This window comes from Leptodactylus fuscus, chromosome 3 (genome assembly GCF_031893055.1).
Source record: "Leptodactylus fuscus isolate aLepFus1 chromosome 3, aLepFus1.hap2, whole genome shotgun sequence".
NCBI lineage: Eukaryota > Metazoa > Chordata > Amphibia > Anura > Leptodactylidae > Leptodactylus > Leptodactylus fuscus.
In genome coordinates, this window is record NC_134267.1 from 240,799,899 (window position 1) to 240,815,640 (window position 15,742).

A 15,742-nucleotide genomic window follows, 5' to 3' on the forward strand; every position below is an offset into this window, starting at 1 on the left:
GGAAGGATCGCCATTATACTGTGTGGAGGAAGAGGCTCCATTATACTGTGTGGAGGAAGAGGCACCATGGTGTGGAGGAAGAGGCGCCATTATACTGTGTGGAGGAAGAGGCACCATGGTGTGGAGGAAGAGGCGCCATTATACTGTGTGGAGGAAGGATCGCCATTATACTGTGTGGAGGAAGAGGCTCCATTATACTGTGTGGAGGAAGAGGTGCCATTATACTGTGTGGAGGAAGAGGCGCCATTATACTGTGTGGAGGAAGAGGCGCCATTATACTGTGTGGAGGAAGAGGCGCCATTATACTGTGTGGAGGAAGAGACGCCATTATACTGTGTGGAGGAAGGATCGCCATTATACTGTGTGGAGGAAGAGGCGCCATTATACTGTGGGGAGGAAGAGGCGCCATTATACTGTGTGGAGAATGAGGCGCCATTATACTGTGTGGAGGAAGAGGCGCCATTATACTGTGTGGAGGAAGAGGCGCCATTATACTGTGTGGAGGAAGAGGCGCCATTATACTGTGTGGAGGAAGAGGCGCCATCATACTGTGTAGAGGAAGAGGTGCCATTATACTGTGTGGAGGAAGAGGCGCCATTGTACTGTGTAGAGGAAGAGGCGCCATGGTGTGGAGGAAGTGGTGCCATTATACTGTGTGGAGGAAGAGGCTCCATTATACTGTGTGGTGGCTGGGGACCATTATACTGTGTGGAGGAAGAGGCGCCATTATACTGTGTGGAGGAAGAGGCGCCATGGTGTGGAGGAAGAGGTGCCATTATACTGTGTGGAGGAAGAGGCGCCATTGTACTGTGTAGAGGAAGAGGCGCCATGGTGTGGAGGAAGTGGTGCCATTATACTGTGTGGAGGAAGAGGCTCCATTATACTGTGTGGTGGCTGGGGACCATTATACTGTGTGGAGGAAGAGGCGCCACTATACTGTGTGGAGGAAGAGGCGCCATGGTGTGGAGGAAGAGGTGCCATTATACTGTGTGGAGGAAGAGGCGCCATTGTACTGTGTAGAGGAAGAGGCACCATGGTGTGGAGGAAGTGGTGCCATTATACTGTGTGGAGGAAGAGGCTCCATTATACTGTGTGGTGGCTGGGGACCATTATACTGTGTGGAGGAAGAGGCGCCATGGTGTGGAGGACGAGGCGCCATTATACTGTGTGGAGGAAGAGGCTCCATTATACTGTGTGGAGGAAGAGGCGCCATGGTGTGGAGGACGAGGCGCCATTATACTGTGTGGAGGAAGAGGCGCCATTATACTGTGTGGAGGAAGAGGCGCCATGGTGTGGAGGAAGTGGTGCCATTATACTGTGTGGAGGAAGAGGCTCCATTATACTGTGTGGTGGCTGGGGACCATTATACTGTGTGGAGGAAGAGGCGCCATGGTGTGGAGGACGAGGCGCCATTATACTGTGTGGAGGAAGAGGCTCCATTATACTGTGTGGAGGAAGAGGCGCCATGGTGTGGAGGACGAGGCGCCATTATACTGTGTGGAGGAAGAGGCGCCATTATACTGTGTGGAGGAAGAGGCGCCATGGTGTGGAGGACGAGGCGCCATTATACTGTGTGGAGGAAGAGGCGCCATTATACTGTGTGGTGGCTGGGGACCATTATACTGTGTGGAGGAAGAGGCGCCATTATACTGTGTGGAGGAAGAGGCGCCATTATACTGTGTGGAGGAAGAGGTGCCATTATACTGTGTGGTGGCTGGGGACCATTATACTGTGTGGAGGAAGAGGCGCCACTATACTGTGTGGAGGAAGAGGTGCCATTATACTGTGTGGAGGCTGAGGACCATTGTACTGCATAAAGGCTGGGGGGCTAATAAATTGTTTGAGGGCTGGAGGAAAAATAATCTGTGGAGCCTGGGGTCAATATACTGTTTAGGTGTTGGGATTAACCATTATATTATGTGGGGGCCACAAGGGGGCGTTATACTGTGCATAAGGGATTTAAAAGGGACATAGTACCATGTTGGGGGCATTATAGTGTGTAGCGACACTAAGAGACTATACTGTGCAGGTTTCGCTTGTTTGACAGACAAATATATCCATTAGGTCTTTCACATGATACTAAAGAATTAACCCTTCAGTAATAACCCACCGCCCCAAAAACAGAATTATGGTGATCAAAAGGTATTTACTGGAAAAAGCAAAAAAGGGAATTGATTTAAATTCACACAACATCTTTCTTACGTGGACATATAAAGTTATCCTGAAATGGTGTCATATCATGTGGGGTAATGTGGGAGCTGGAACAGAGGAGGGTTAGATTTAGGGATTCTAATTATAGTACGGAAGGGTTTACATTAGGAATTGTGACAGGTCTGTCTGATAAGATGTGTCTTTAGTTTGCGTTTGAAGCTGTAGAAATTGGGAGTTAATCTGATTGTCCGGGGTAGAGCATTCCAGAGAAGTGGTGCAGCTCAGGAGAAGTCTTGTATACGAGCGTTGGAGGTTCTGATAATAGAGGATGTAAGTGTTAGGTCATTGAGTGAGCGGAGAACACGGGTTGGGCGGTAGACAGAGATGAGGGAGGAAATGTATGGAGGTGCGGCATTATGGAGAGCCTTGTGGGGGAGGGGAGAAGGTTATATTGTATTCTGTCATGAATAGGCAGCCATTGTAGTGACTGGCACAGACCGGAGACCTCGCTGTAGCGTCTAGACCAGGGGTGGGCAAATAATTTTTCCAAGGGGCCGCATAAGAAAATAAAACTAGTCTAGAGGGCCATGCCATGGCAAATTTAGCTCCACCCACTTCTACGTTGACTCCGCCCATTCCCAATCACCTTTCCATGTGCCCCCACAAAGTATAATTCTCCTACAGTCACCCGTACATTATATGCCCCCACATTATAATGTTCCCCTCCAACTGCCCAACAGTATGACGTCCCTCTCCTGCTACCCCAGTATAAACTGGTGGAAACTAGAGGAGACAGGAAACTGGAGCAGATGGAGGGGGACGTTAACAGTGGGGGTAGTTGGAGGGGGGCAATAAATTAATGGTAGCTGGAGGGTGACATTAAGCTGGGGGCAACTAGAGGCAGACAGGTCCCCCTCCAGCTACTCCCATGGTTTAATGCCTCCTCCAGTTGTCCCCCTAGTTTAAATGCCCCCCTTAATCTACCCACAGTTTCATGTCCTCCACTGCATCTGCCCCCAGTTTCATGTCCCTCCTCCATCTCTACCCCAGTTTAACATTCCCCCTCCATCTCTGCCACTAGGTTACTGAGAGAGACACACTCACTCACTCACTCACTCACTCTCCACCCTGCACCTCACATTCCCCCTCCCCTCTCTGTACCTTAGGACACACACCACACATGTCTCCATCTTCTTGCACTGTCCTTCCGGCACTAAGACATGCCTCCCTAGTCACATGACGTCTGACGTCACACACAGGTCCTGTCGGTACAGTAGTACAAGATTTCCCCGGTCACTCCCTGCTGTTATCGAAGTTATAAGAGCAGGGGGGTGATCGGGAGAAAAGTTTCTTAAGTAAGACACTAAAGAGACAGCGAGACATGCAGGGAGCTGCGCGGGACCAGAGTATAAAAGCGGGACATGCAGGGAGCTGCGCGGGACCAGAGTATAAAAGCGGGACATGCAGGGAGCTGCGCGGACCAGAGTATAAAAGCAGGACATGCAGGGAGCTGCGCGGGACCAGAGTATAAAAGTGGGACATGCAGGGAGCTGCGCAGGACCAGAGTATAAAAGCGGGACATGCAGGGAGCTGCGCAGGACCAGAGTATAAAAGCGGGACATGCAGGGAGCTGCGCAGGACCAGAGTATAAAAGCGGGACATGCAGGGAGCTGCGCGGACCAGAGTATAAAAGCGGGACATGCAGGGAGCTGCGCGGGACCAGAGTATAAAAGCGGGACATGCAGGGAGCTGCGCGGACCAGAGTATAAAAGCGGGACATGCAGGGAGCTGCGCGGACCAGAGTATAAAAGCGGGACATGCAGGGAGCTGCGCGGGACCAGAGTATAAAAGCGGGACATGCAGGGAGCTGCGCGGGACCAGAGTATAAAAGCGGGACATGCAGGGAGCTGCGCGGGACCAGAGTATAAAAGCGGGACATGCAGGGAGCTGCGCGGGACCAGAGTATAAAAGCGGGACATGCAGGGAGCTGTGCATTTATCCGACAACCTATGCGGGCCGGACAGTATGTTGTCCTTCAGCCTCCACAGATTATTTTCCCTCCAGCCCTCGCACAATGTATTGCCCCCACCCCAGCCCATATTCAGTATAATAGCCCCCAGCCTCCGCACAGTACAATGGCCCCCAGCCTCTACATAGAATATTGCCCCCAGTATGTTTAATGCCCCGGGGCCCACTATGACAGAGCAATGTCAGTCCTAAAAATGGCACATTCACAAGGATCCTCGGAGCCACTAATAACTCAATGGGGAGAAAAAAAACAATGGCAGAGGTGGAATACCGGGGGGTTTCTTCAGAATTGTCTTTTCTACATAACTGAATTATCTGATTGTTTTCAGTTAAGGAACCAATAAAAAAAAGGGAGCGACTAAGTAAATAAGAAAAAGGATAGACATCAGTCAATAAGGAAAGTGGCGTTCCTCAGTCATAGAGGTATAAGCCCGCAGCCCCGGAGCCGAGCAGAACCTCCGAGCCTCAGCACCGACAACCCTGATACGTGACATCACAGGTGGAGTATAGGTCATGTGACCTCATCATTCACAGTCTGCAGATTATAAGCAGCGCAGTCTGGGCTCTCACCATAGTCATATATCCAAAGATTATTGATAACGATGTTTCGTATTGTTTTATGTTATAGAATTGGTAATAATGCCAATAATTAATAATAAATCACTTTATACAAATAATTCCCATTGAGACGCATTTGGTATTTTGGAATCGCCATCTATTTATACAGATAATCCAATTCAGTCATACTATATAGAGAGAGAACACTGTGTTATCTGTGGTGTTACATAGGACTGCCGGTGACATCTACTACATTACCTGTACTCAGAGAGTTATCACTGTGGTATCTGTGGTGTTACATAGGACTGCCGGTGACATCTACTACATTACCTGTATATAGAGAGTTATCACTGTGTTATCTGTGGTGTTACACAGGACTGCCGGTGACGTCTACTACATTACCTGTATATAGAGAGTTATCACTGTGTTATCTGTAGTGTTACATAGGACTGCCAGTGACATCTACTACATTACCTGTATATAGAGAGTTATCACTGTGTTATCTGTGGTGTTACATAGGACTGCCGGTGACATCTACTACATTACCTGTATATAGAGAGTTATCACTGTGTTACCTGTGGTGTTACATAGGACTGCCGGTGACATCTACTACATTACCTGTATATAGAGAGTTATCACTGTGTTATCTGTGGTGTTACATAGGACTGCCGGTGACATCTACTACATTACCTGTACTCAGAGAGTTATCACTGTGTTATCTGTGGTGTTACATAGGACTGCCGGTGACATCTACTACATTACCTGTACTCAGAGAGTTATCACTGTGTTATCTGTGGTGTTACATAGGACTGCCGGTGACATCTACTACATTACCTGTATATAGAGAGTTATCACTGTGTTATCTGTGGTGTTACATAGGACTGCCGGTGACATCTACTACATTACCTGTATATAGAGAGTTATCACTGTGTTATCTGTGGTGTTACATAGGACTGCCGGTGACATCTACTACATTACCTGTATATAGAGAGTTATCACTGTGTTATCTGTGGTGTTACATAGGACTGCCGGTGACATCTACTACATTACCTGTACTCAGAGAGTTATCACTGTGTTATCTGTGGTGTTACATAGGACTGCCGGTGACATCTACTACATTACCTGTATATAGAGAGTTATCACTGTGTTATCTGTGGTGTTACATAGGACTGCCGGTGACATCTACTACATTACCTGTATATAGAGAGTTATCACTGTGTTATCTGTGGTGTTACATAGGACTGCCGGTGATATCTACTACATTACCTGTATATAGAGAGTTATCACTGTGTTATCTGTGGTGTTACATAGGACTGCCGGTGACATCTACTTCATTACCTGTATATAGAGAGTTATCACTGTGTTATCTGTGGTGTTACATAGGACTGCCGGTGACATCTACTTCATTACCTGTATATAAAGAGTTATCACTGTGTTATCTGTGGTGTTACATAGGACTGCCGGTGACATCTACTACATTACCTGTATATAGAGAGTTATCACTGTGTTATCTGTGGTGTTACATAGGACTGCCGGTGATATCTACTACATTACCTGTATATAAAGAGTTATCACTGTGTTATCTGTGGTGTTACATAGGACTGCCGGTGATATCTACTACATTACCTGTATATAGAGAGTTATTACTGTGTTATCTGTGGTGTTACATAGGACTGCATTGAATGTAAAGAGTTATAAAGAATAACAAACAGTATTGTATACATGCTGAATATCGATTGTTGGATGGCGGCTCAGGTTCCCCCATTGGTAAGCTGTTGATGAAATCGCCACTTGCTGGCTGCGCCATATTTTATTCTATGAACTCCCCATGTATATCCAAAGCGATCAATCCTGATGACACATATAATATATTTGAGCAAATTAACGCAGTTGGTAGAATACCGGATGACAGGGCATTTGCTTTTGGATAAGTGTACTATGTAGATGAAGGAAAAGCAAGTGAAGCTTGGGCTTCTTGGAGATGTTCAGTGGCTACTTCCCTTTGTTTCAGTGCACGGGAAACAACTGTCTTCAATGCTTTCAGAATGGAGTTCAGTAAGACCAGTGTTATAAGGCTGAGGCTTCTTCACCTCGGAGGTCCTCCCATTACATTGATACGAGGTGGGAAGAGAAATTACTTACACAAGAGTTAAAACTTTTTGGGATCAAACTACACTTGAACATTATATCAGCAAAAAAATGATTCCTCGTGGTTTGAGGCTCAATAAATTTCCTACTTTTACTTATGACGATATTTTTCTGGAATCGTTGAACAAAATATTCAATATAATCAGATGGCTCTAGAAAACTGATGGAGTTTATTGTACAATATGAGAAACAAAATTTACTATCAGTTAAAAATGAAATCCAGATTCTGGAATCAAAATTGGGCACTATGAAATTGCCAGATCATTACCAGGAAATAAGTATCAAAAAAAAGGAAAATAAGTTAGAAATATTGGAAAAGCAAATCACGACTACAAAAAAAAAATAAAAAATTCTCGTGACTCTTGAGATTACACCACAATGGAGACTGCTGTGGTCCGATCTTAGACTCCGCCTCCTCACAGACGAGCCTCCGGCAGAACTAGTGTTGATTGGCTGAATGCTGTACACTGGCCAATCAACGCTGGTCAATTCATTCCTATGAAAAAAAAGTAAGCTCCCTCGTAACAGTAAGCTTCCAGCTCTCCCGACTAGCAAGGACGAGCCTGCTGCAGAACCAGCGCTGATTTGCCACAGGCTCATCCTTGCTAGTCAGGAGAGCTGGCAGCTTGCTGTTAGGAGGGAGCTTACTTTTTATCAGCGCAACTGCAAGCTCTGTGTAGTTATAGCGCACGGACCCCATAGGCTATAATGGGGTCCGTGCGCTTTAACTGCACAGCGCTCCTCCTAAACACTCTCCTCCTGCTATTCATGGACTTGGTGACTCTCCTTTTGTCGAATAGTGGTTTCCCCTGAAACAAGCATTTTTTCCCATAGACTATAATGGGATTTGATATTTGATCGAGTAGTCAAATATTGAGGTTCTACTCAAAACGAATATCAAATCCCTATTTGTTACCTTTACTCACCTCCCCTGGACCTCCCCAGAGTATTATAGAGTTTCATAATCAAAGACCCTAAAAGTTTCAGGTTCAGATGAAATATTTGAAAAATTGGTTTTGAACCAGGTTTGATCTGAATCTGTTTGTTCATATCTAGTCCTGGGTGTTGTTATCTGGCTTAACCCTCCCCAACTGCAATGGTTGGGATCTCCTGTAATTACTTTACTTACAGTCTTTGTACTTTATTTTTCTTTGTAGGTTCTTCAGTGTTGCTTCTGCCCCAAAGAGATTTCTTTGGCCCATTGTGGCAAAGATTTTATGGAAGTGGGGTCAAGATGCAACCCCAACTCGGCTTAGACTAGACCTTTACCCCAATAAAAAGCTTCTCCACAGCAGTTCCTTGAAGAGCAGATAACAATTTTTTGGACAGGGTTGAAGTTGCAGTTCTGCAGCACAATGGTTGGGTTCAAGTCACAAGGAACTTGATACTCCAGACTACGATGCTTTACCAGCTTTCAGGAGAAGCCCAGGTTACACTATAGTCATCTCACATTGACAGGCAACAGTATGTTAGGAACCTAGGGCAATAGATAACGGATAGTAAGTCCTGGGCAACCAGACTCCTCTGTACACCGCAGCCAAACAGCACTGAACGTCCAACGCTCTCCAAACCAAAGCAGAACCAGGCCCCGGAGGTCTTCACCAGAGCTCCTGATGGTGGAGATGGACTGGTAAATTCTGGGACCCAGAACCTCTACCTAGAGAGCATCATACACACAGGGCATACTAAGTTACAGTGGTACCAGTAAACCCGAAAACAGATGAAGCTGAGTGCAGTAACGGATGATCGCCAGGAGATGGTGGAAGCACCGCAGGGTAGTTGTCAAGGTCAGGTCAGTATTCAGGAGGTCACACAGTATCCAGGGATAGTCAGGATGTCGATGAACAAGCTGGGTCATACACTGGAGGACATGAGGTACCAAGTCGCAGGTCGAGGAGAGGTAGTCTTCAGGCAAGCCAGGGTCATACACTGGAGGTCACGAGGTATCAAAATCGCAGGTCAAGAAGAGGTAGTCTAGGAGGCAAGCAGGGTCATACATGGAGGCCAGGACAGGCAAGGATAGGAGCGCAGGGTGAGCTGATCCCCAAGAAAACTGAATAATCAGCGGCGGACGAGAGCCAGAATGAGGACTAAATAGCCTCCGGCCCCCTCTGACCCCAGAAGTGCCAGTTCCAAACTATGCTGGAGATTATGGTCCTCCCCCTCCAGGGACTGTAAGCGTTGGACATGGTGCAGAAAGCAGGGTGGGCTGGAAGCCTCCATGCATCGCAACGGAGATTCCGGCCGGGGATCTAGCACAGTATTTATCACATTAAAGAGGCTAACTCTGATCGACCCCCAAAAGGTGCTGCCAAACAATCATTGTGGGACAATATAAGGGGGGAGGGGGGGACATTACTGCTGCTGTTGCTACTATACTGTGAGTGTATTAGAGGACTAGTGATATGCATGAGGTGCTCTCAAAATACTGTAAAAGTGGAATCACTCAGGGCTAGGGTTGAGCCGATCTTGACTTTTCAGGATCGATTTTGAAATCCGATTTCCGATCATTTTTCATTCGAACCCGATCTCGATCCCAACTCCGATCCCAATACAAGTCAATGGGATTTTTTTTACTAATCGGATCTTAAAAACAATCCTATTCACTACACGGCATGGAACGCTTTAATTGTTAATATCCATGCTGTGTAGTGATTTTTTTTTTTTTAAATCACTAAGTAACCAGAAGATTTTTTTTTTAATCCTCTGGCTACTTAGTCCCCCCTGGAGTCCGCTTACCTGCAGAGATGGCTGCTCCGGTGCCCGGTGTTCTCCGTCTTCTTTGCCTTGCTGCCCCCCGCCTCCCAGGTTAGGAGAGTGTGGGTGGGTTAGGAGAGTGTGGGCGGGTACTGGGAGGGGAGACGTCATGTCTCCCCACCCTGTACCTGCCCACACTCTCCTAAGCCACAAGCCCCGCCTTCTTCTTAGCTCTTTAAACACTAACCTGGGAGGCGGGGGCAGAAGGCGAAGAAGAACGAGAACACCGGGCACCGGACCAGCCATCTCTAGAGGTAAGTAGCTACAGATGTTAGCTAGTCTCCCATTAGAATGAATGGACGCAGCCGGCATGCAGGGGGTTAAGGCTGTGTGCCGGCTGCTTCCATACATTCCTATGGAACCGCAGCGGAGCCTTCACACTGAGTATACACGCCGCTCAGTGTGAAGGCTAACATTGTTAGCTTTTCCCACAATGCTTGGGCAGTAGCAAAGCATTGTGGGAAATAATCACCGATCTCGATCCCACCTCAAAAGATCGTGTTCGGAATTCCAATCGCGATCGTGAGACTCGTAAGTCTCCGTACGCCTATGTAGGCACACACGCTCCCTAATGTGCACAATTATCCCCTGACCCTCATCTATAGTCTCTCACTCTGCCAAACTGGTATCCCTGCGCTATGCTGAGGAGGGTAAAAAGACCGAAACAGCGCTGTCCATAGCTGGGAATCTGTTCCTTTGGGAATAGAATTACTAATTTGGCAATAATCCCCGCATCATGACAGTAGGCTTATTAACTGAGTCATGCATGATGTTAAGGGCGCTGCCCCTAGAGGGCGGCATACAGGGGCAGTGTTCTCCTAATTACATCCTGGAGAATAGATTTGCATATTTTTTACCCAGAATCCCTAGCGGAGGAGGAATGACTTGTAAGTCTCTGTACGCCTGTGTAGGCGCACACTCTCCCTAATGACCCTAGTTCAGTTATGTCCTTCTTCTACACCGGGGCCCAAAATTGCGCACAATAGTCTGTGTGTCCGTCAGTCTTACCCAGTAATTTACTATTGAGGACATAATCAGACATTTTATTTCTTTTGACCAAAATCTATAACCTTACATTTATCTACATTAAACTTCCTTTTCCAAGTCTCCGCCCATGCCTCCCACTTCCGTACAAACCCCCCCCCCCCCTTTCCCCTGTCATATTCTACTATGCTTCTCATTTTGGGCTATTTTAGGATGAAACCCCGTGTTGTGGAATCGCAGCTTTTTTGTTGCAGATTTTTGAGCCAAAGCCAGGAGTGGATTGAGTAGAAAGGAGAAGTGTAAGAACTTCCTAGATATTGTCCATTTCTTTTGTAACCATTCTTGGCTTTGGCTTGAAAACTTCAGCAAAATCTACAACAAAGAAGCTGTGTTTCCGCAATGTGGGGCCTCAGCCTTGCAGTGCTGGAATCCTGGGTTCGAATCCCACCAGGAACAACATCTGCAAGCTCAGAAACACACCACTTGTCTGCTCCTACCTGACACTGCCCACCTGACAGTACGGAGACTTAATAGTATATCAGGCACCATAACCAACAGCAATGATTACTCAGGAATAGCGATGAGCGAACAGTGTTTTATCGAACACATGTTCGATCGGATATTAGGCTGTTTGCGGTGTTCAAATCAAACACCGCGTGGTAAAGTGCGCCATTACTCGATTCCCCTCCCACCTTCCCTGGCACTTTTTTTGCTCCAATAACAGCGCAGGGTAGGTGGGACAGGAACTACGACACCGGTGACGTTGAAAAAAAATAGGAAAATGCCATTGGCTGCCGAAAACATGTGACCTCTGATTGATAAGAACGGCGCCGCCCAGCTTCGCGTCATTCTGAGCTTTCACTTGGTCAAAGATGGAGGTCTGCGGCCGTAGAGTTAGGAATTAGATTCTGCTAGGCAGGGATAGGCTAGGATAGGAAGGAGAAGAGAACCAACAGCTCTTGTAAGAGCTAAATTCCAGGGAGAAGCTTGTCAGTGTAACGTGGCACTGACGGGCTCAATCGCCGCAACCCAGCTTTCCCAGGATCCTGAATGGAATACACTGACAGTGTATTCCCGTATACCCGATATATACCCCCGATACCCGTTCCAACGGTGTGCCCCCCCCCCCCCCCACCTCCACCCCAGAAACTAACTTCAATACACTGGAAGTCCCCTAACAATAACATTGGGGCTATATACACCCTCAATTGTTGCTATTGGCATATAGTGCCAGGTTCTGACTGGTAATTCCTGAAATATATTGGGGCCTTCATACCACCCTGAATTCTTGCTATTGGCATATAGTGCCAGTTTCTGAGTGTAAATTCCCCAAAAATATTGGGGCCTGCATCCCCCCCTTAATTTATTGGTATTGGCATATACTCCCAGGTTCTGAGTGTGTTTAAGCAAGGAAAGCATATTGAAATGTGCAAGGCTCCTGGAAAGGGACGAGGCCGTGGGCGAGATCGGGGGAATAGTTCTGGGGAGCAAGTTAGCGGTGAAGCCACAGGCCGTGCCTACTCCTGTGGGGCAGCAAGCATTGCGCCGCTCCACAGTGCCAGGGTTGCTTGCCACATTAACTAAACTGCAGGGTACAAACCTTAGTAGGCCCGAGAACCAGGAACAGGTCTTGCAATGGCTGTCGGAGAACGCTTACAGCACATTGTCCACCAGCCAGTCAGCCTCTACCTCCTCTCCTCCTCTTACCCAACAGTCTTGTCCTCCTTCCTCCCAAAATTCCCAATCTTCCCAAAACAATAACCCCAACTATCCCATCTCCCCAGAGCTGTTCTCCGGTCCTTTCAATGTCCCTCAACCTGCCCCTCCATTTGCCGATTCCACGGAGCTACCAGACGAGTATATGTGTCCAGATGCTCAAACACTGGAGCCTCCTCCATCTCCGTTCGATTTGGTGGCGGATGACGAGCAACCCACCCTCATCGACGATGATGAGACGCAGTTGCCGTCAGGGCAGCCAGTTGCCATGAGCGTTGTGCAGGAGAAGGAGGTGAGACAGGAGTTGGAAGAGGAGGTGGTGGACGACAAGGACACTGACCCGACCTGGACAGGGGGGGATGTCAAGCGGGGAAAGTAGTGTCGATGTTGAGGCAGGTGCAGCACCAAAAAGGGTAGCTAGAGGCAGAGGTAATCTGCTTCGCCGAAGCCAGGCCACACCCGGAATGTCCCAAGATGTTCCCTTTTGTACCCAGCCCAGAAAAACTCCCACCTCGAGGGCACGTTTCTTGAAGGTGTGGAGTTTTTTCAAGGAATGCGCCGAGGACAGATGGTGTTGTCTGCACAATTTGCCTCTCGAAATTGAGTAGGGGCTCTGAGAAGAGCAACCTGTCCACCACTTCAGTGTGCCGTCATTTGGAATCCAAGCACTGGAGTCAGGACCGCAGGACATACGTCGCCCGCCATTGATGCCACTGTCTCTGCCTCTGCTCACAGTGCTGGCGATGCACTCCAGAGGATGAGCCAGGACACCACTTCATCTGCCTCCGCCACGTTGTTGACTTCTCCCTCATCCTCCCCTGTTCCTGTCTTATCTCCTTCTCCTGCACCATCAGGCGATTCTTTCCACCAACCCACCATCTCTCAGACATTGGAGCGGCAGCAGAAATACACTGCTAACCACTCACAAGCCTTGAACGCCAACATCGCTAAACTGCTGGCCCAGGAGATGTTGGCGTTCCGGCTTGTTGAAACTCCCGCCTTCCTGGAGCTGATGGCAAGTGCGGCACCTCGCTATGCCGTCCCTAGCCGTCACTACTTCTCCCGGTGTGCCGTCCCCACCTTGCACCAGCACGTGTCACTCAACATCAGGTGGGCCCTTAGTTCCGCGCTTTGCACAAAGGTCCACTTGACCATCGACGCGTGGACAAGTGCATGCGGACAGGGACGCTACATTATTATTATTTATTATTATTATTATTATTATTTATTTATATAGCACTATTAATTCCATGGTGCTTTACATTTGGGGGTTACATACAATACACAGAATATACAGGTAGATATAATACTAACAATGACCGACTGGCACAGTGGGGTAGAGGGCCCTGCCCGCGAGGGCTTACAGTCTATGGGGGAAGGGGGTAGAGACAGGAGGAGAGGGGGAGACTGTACAGATGGTGGTGCAGTGATAGTGTTATTGGAGGTTGTAGGCCTTCCTGAATAGGGGAGTCTTCAGGTGAGTCTACATTTCACTGACAGCACACTGGGTGAATGTAGTTGAGGCTGGGACTGCTTTCCAAACTGGGCCGGTGTACCTTGTCTCCCCGCCTAACATTCCTGGCAGGGACACGGGAACAACACCCTTCTCCTCCACCGCCTCCTCCTCCTCCACTGTTAGATTGACCCTAGCTACAAGTTGGAAACGTTGCAGCACTGGCGTTGGTAGACGTCAGCAGGTCGTGATGAAGCTGATCAGCTTGGGGGACAGACAGCACACTGCCTCCGAGGTGAGGGATGCCCTCCTCGATGAGACGGCAATATGGTTTGAGCCGCTGCACCTGGGCTCAGGCATGGTCGTTTGTGATAACGGCCGGAACCTGGTAGCAGCTCTGGAGCTTGCCGGACTCCAACATGTTCCATGCCTGGCCCACGTCTTCATCCTAGTGGTGCAACGTTTTTTAAAGAGCTACCCAAATGTCCCGGAGCTACTGGTGAAAGTGCGGCGCATATGCGCCCACTTTCGCAAGTCGACAGTAGCCGCTGCTAGCTTAAAAACACTTAAAAACTTTTTGTGCACATTAAACATATATTAAACAATTGTTTTACTTTGATTAACATATTTTCTGGATGTAAAATTCTAATTTCTATGTATTCAATGGGGACAGACATGTATATCTTTATTTGCGCAGATTGTGAGCCCCATGTCTTTGTAGTATGGGAGGAAATCCATGCAAACACGGGGAGAACATCCAAACTCCTTGCAGATGTTGTTCCTGGTGGGATTAGAACCCAAGACTCCAGTGCTGCAAGGTTACAGTGCTAACCACTGAGCCACCGTGTTGCCCCGAGACAGACATATTTTATAGGACTGTTTCTCCAGCTCTACAGATTGCCATAAAGCAGACATTGTGTCGTATCTTCTATTTGTGGTAGTCCATGCCGTATACACTATGTTGGTTGTTATAGGGGTTGTCTATTATGGGGACTTTCTTAGCTATTATGTAAGGACCATGTCTAGCAATTACTGGGGGTTCTAGCTAGGGTTGAGCCGATCTTGAGATTTCAGAATCGATTTTAAAATTTAATTTCCAATCAATTGCTCGATCACCGATCGGAACCCGATCTTCTCCAATCCTGATCGCTCAACCCTAGTCAATGCTTCTTTACAGGAAACGTCACTTTTAGGGTTGAGCCGATCTTGAGATGACCTCCAACCTCGATCGCTCTGGGAAAGATCAGGATCAGAATCGCGATCGTGACATTTACTCAATCGCCGATCAGAATCCGATCTTTTCCGATCGCTCAACCCTAACCATTCTGATCTTTCTTACACTTATTAGGGAGCCTTCACACGGAGTATACGCTCCGCTCATTCTAAACGTAAAACACATTCAGGTTATATATATATATATATATATATATATATATATATATATATATATATATACAGTATATCCTATTAATATTATAAATGTGAAATGTTTGTGAGTTTGTGGGTTTGTGACTTTGCATGTTCGGATGTTTGTTCCTCAATCAGGCAAAACTCGCTCCACCGATTTGGCTGAAATTTTCCACAAACATAGTTAATACACCCGCAATAGGCTACTTTTGAACAAAATAACCCACATACATTTTCCACACGAACCGCACAAAAAACAAACTGACATCACCATCTCTGAAATCTCACACACTTTGGACCATAGCAAGCCCCTAAACTTCACATTACCCCCTACAGCCTCGCCCCTAACCCCACACACTCACATTCACATATACTTTCCCACTTTCACCCTCACCTTCACCATACTGCAGGAGCCGACCTCTGTCACTCTCCGGACCAGCCATGTTTGCCGACCCCACCGCTGGCAGGATCCGCGCCACCGCCCACCACACTACTCCACTAGCGTCACAGGAGCATGCGCACTTTGCACACGTGAACAAC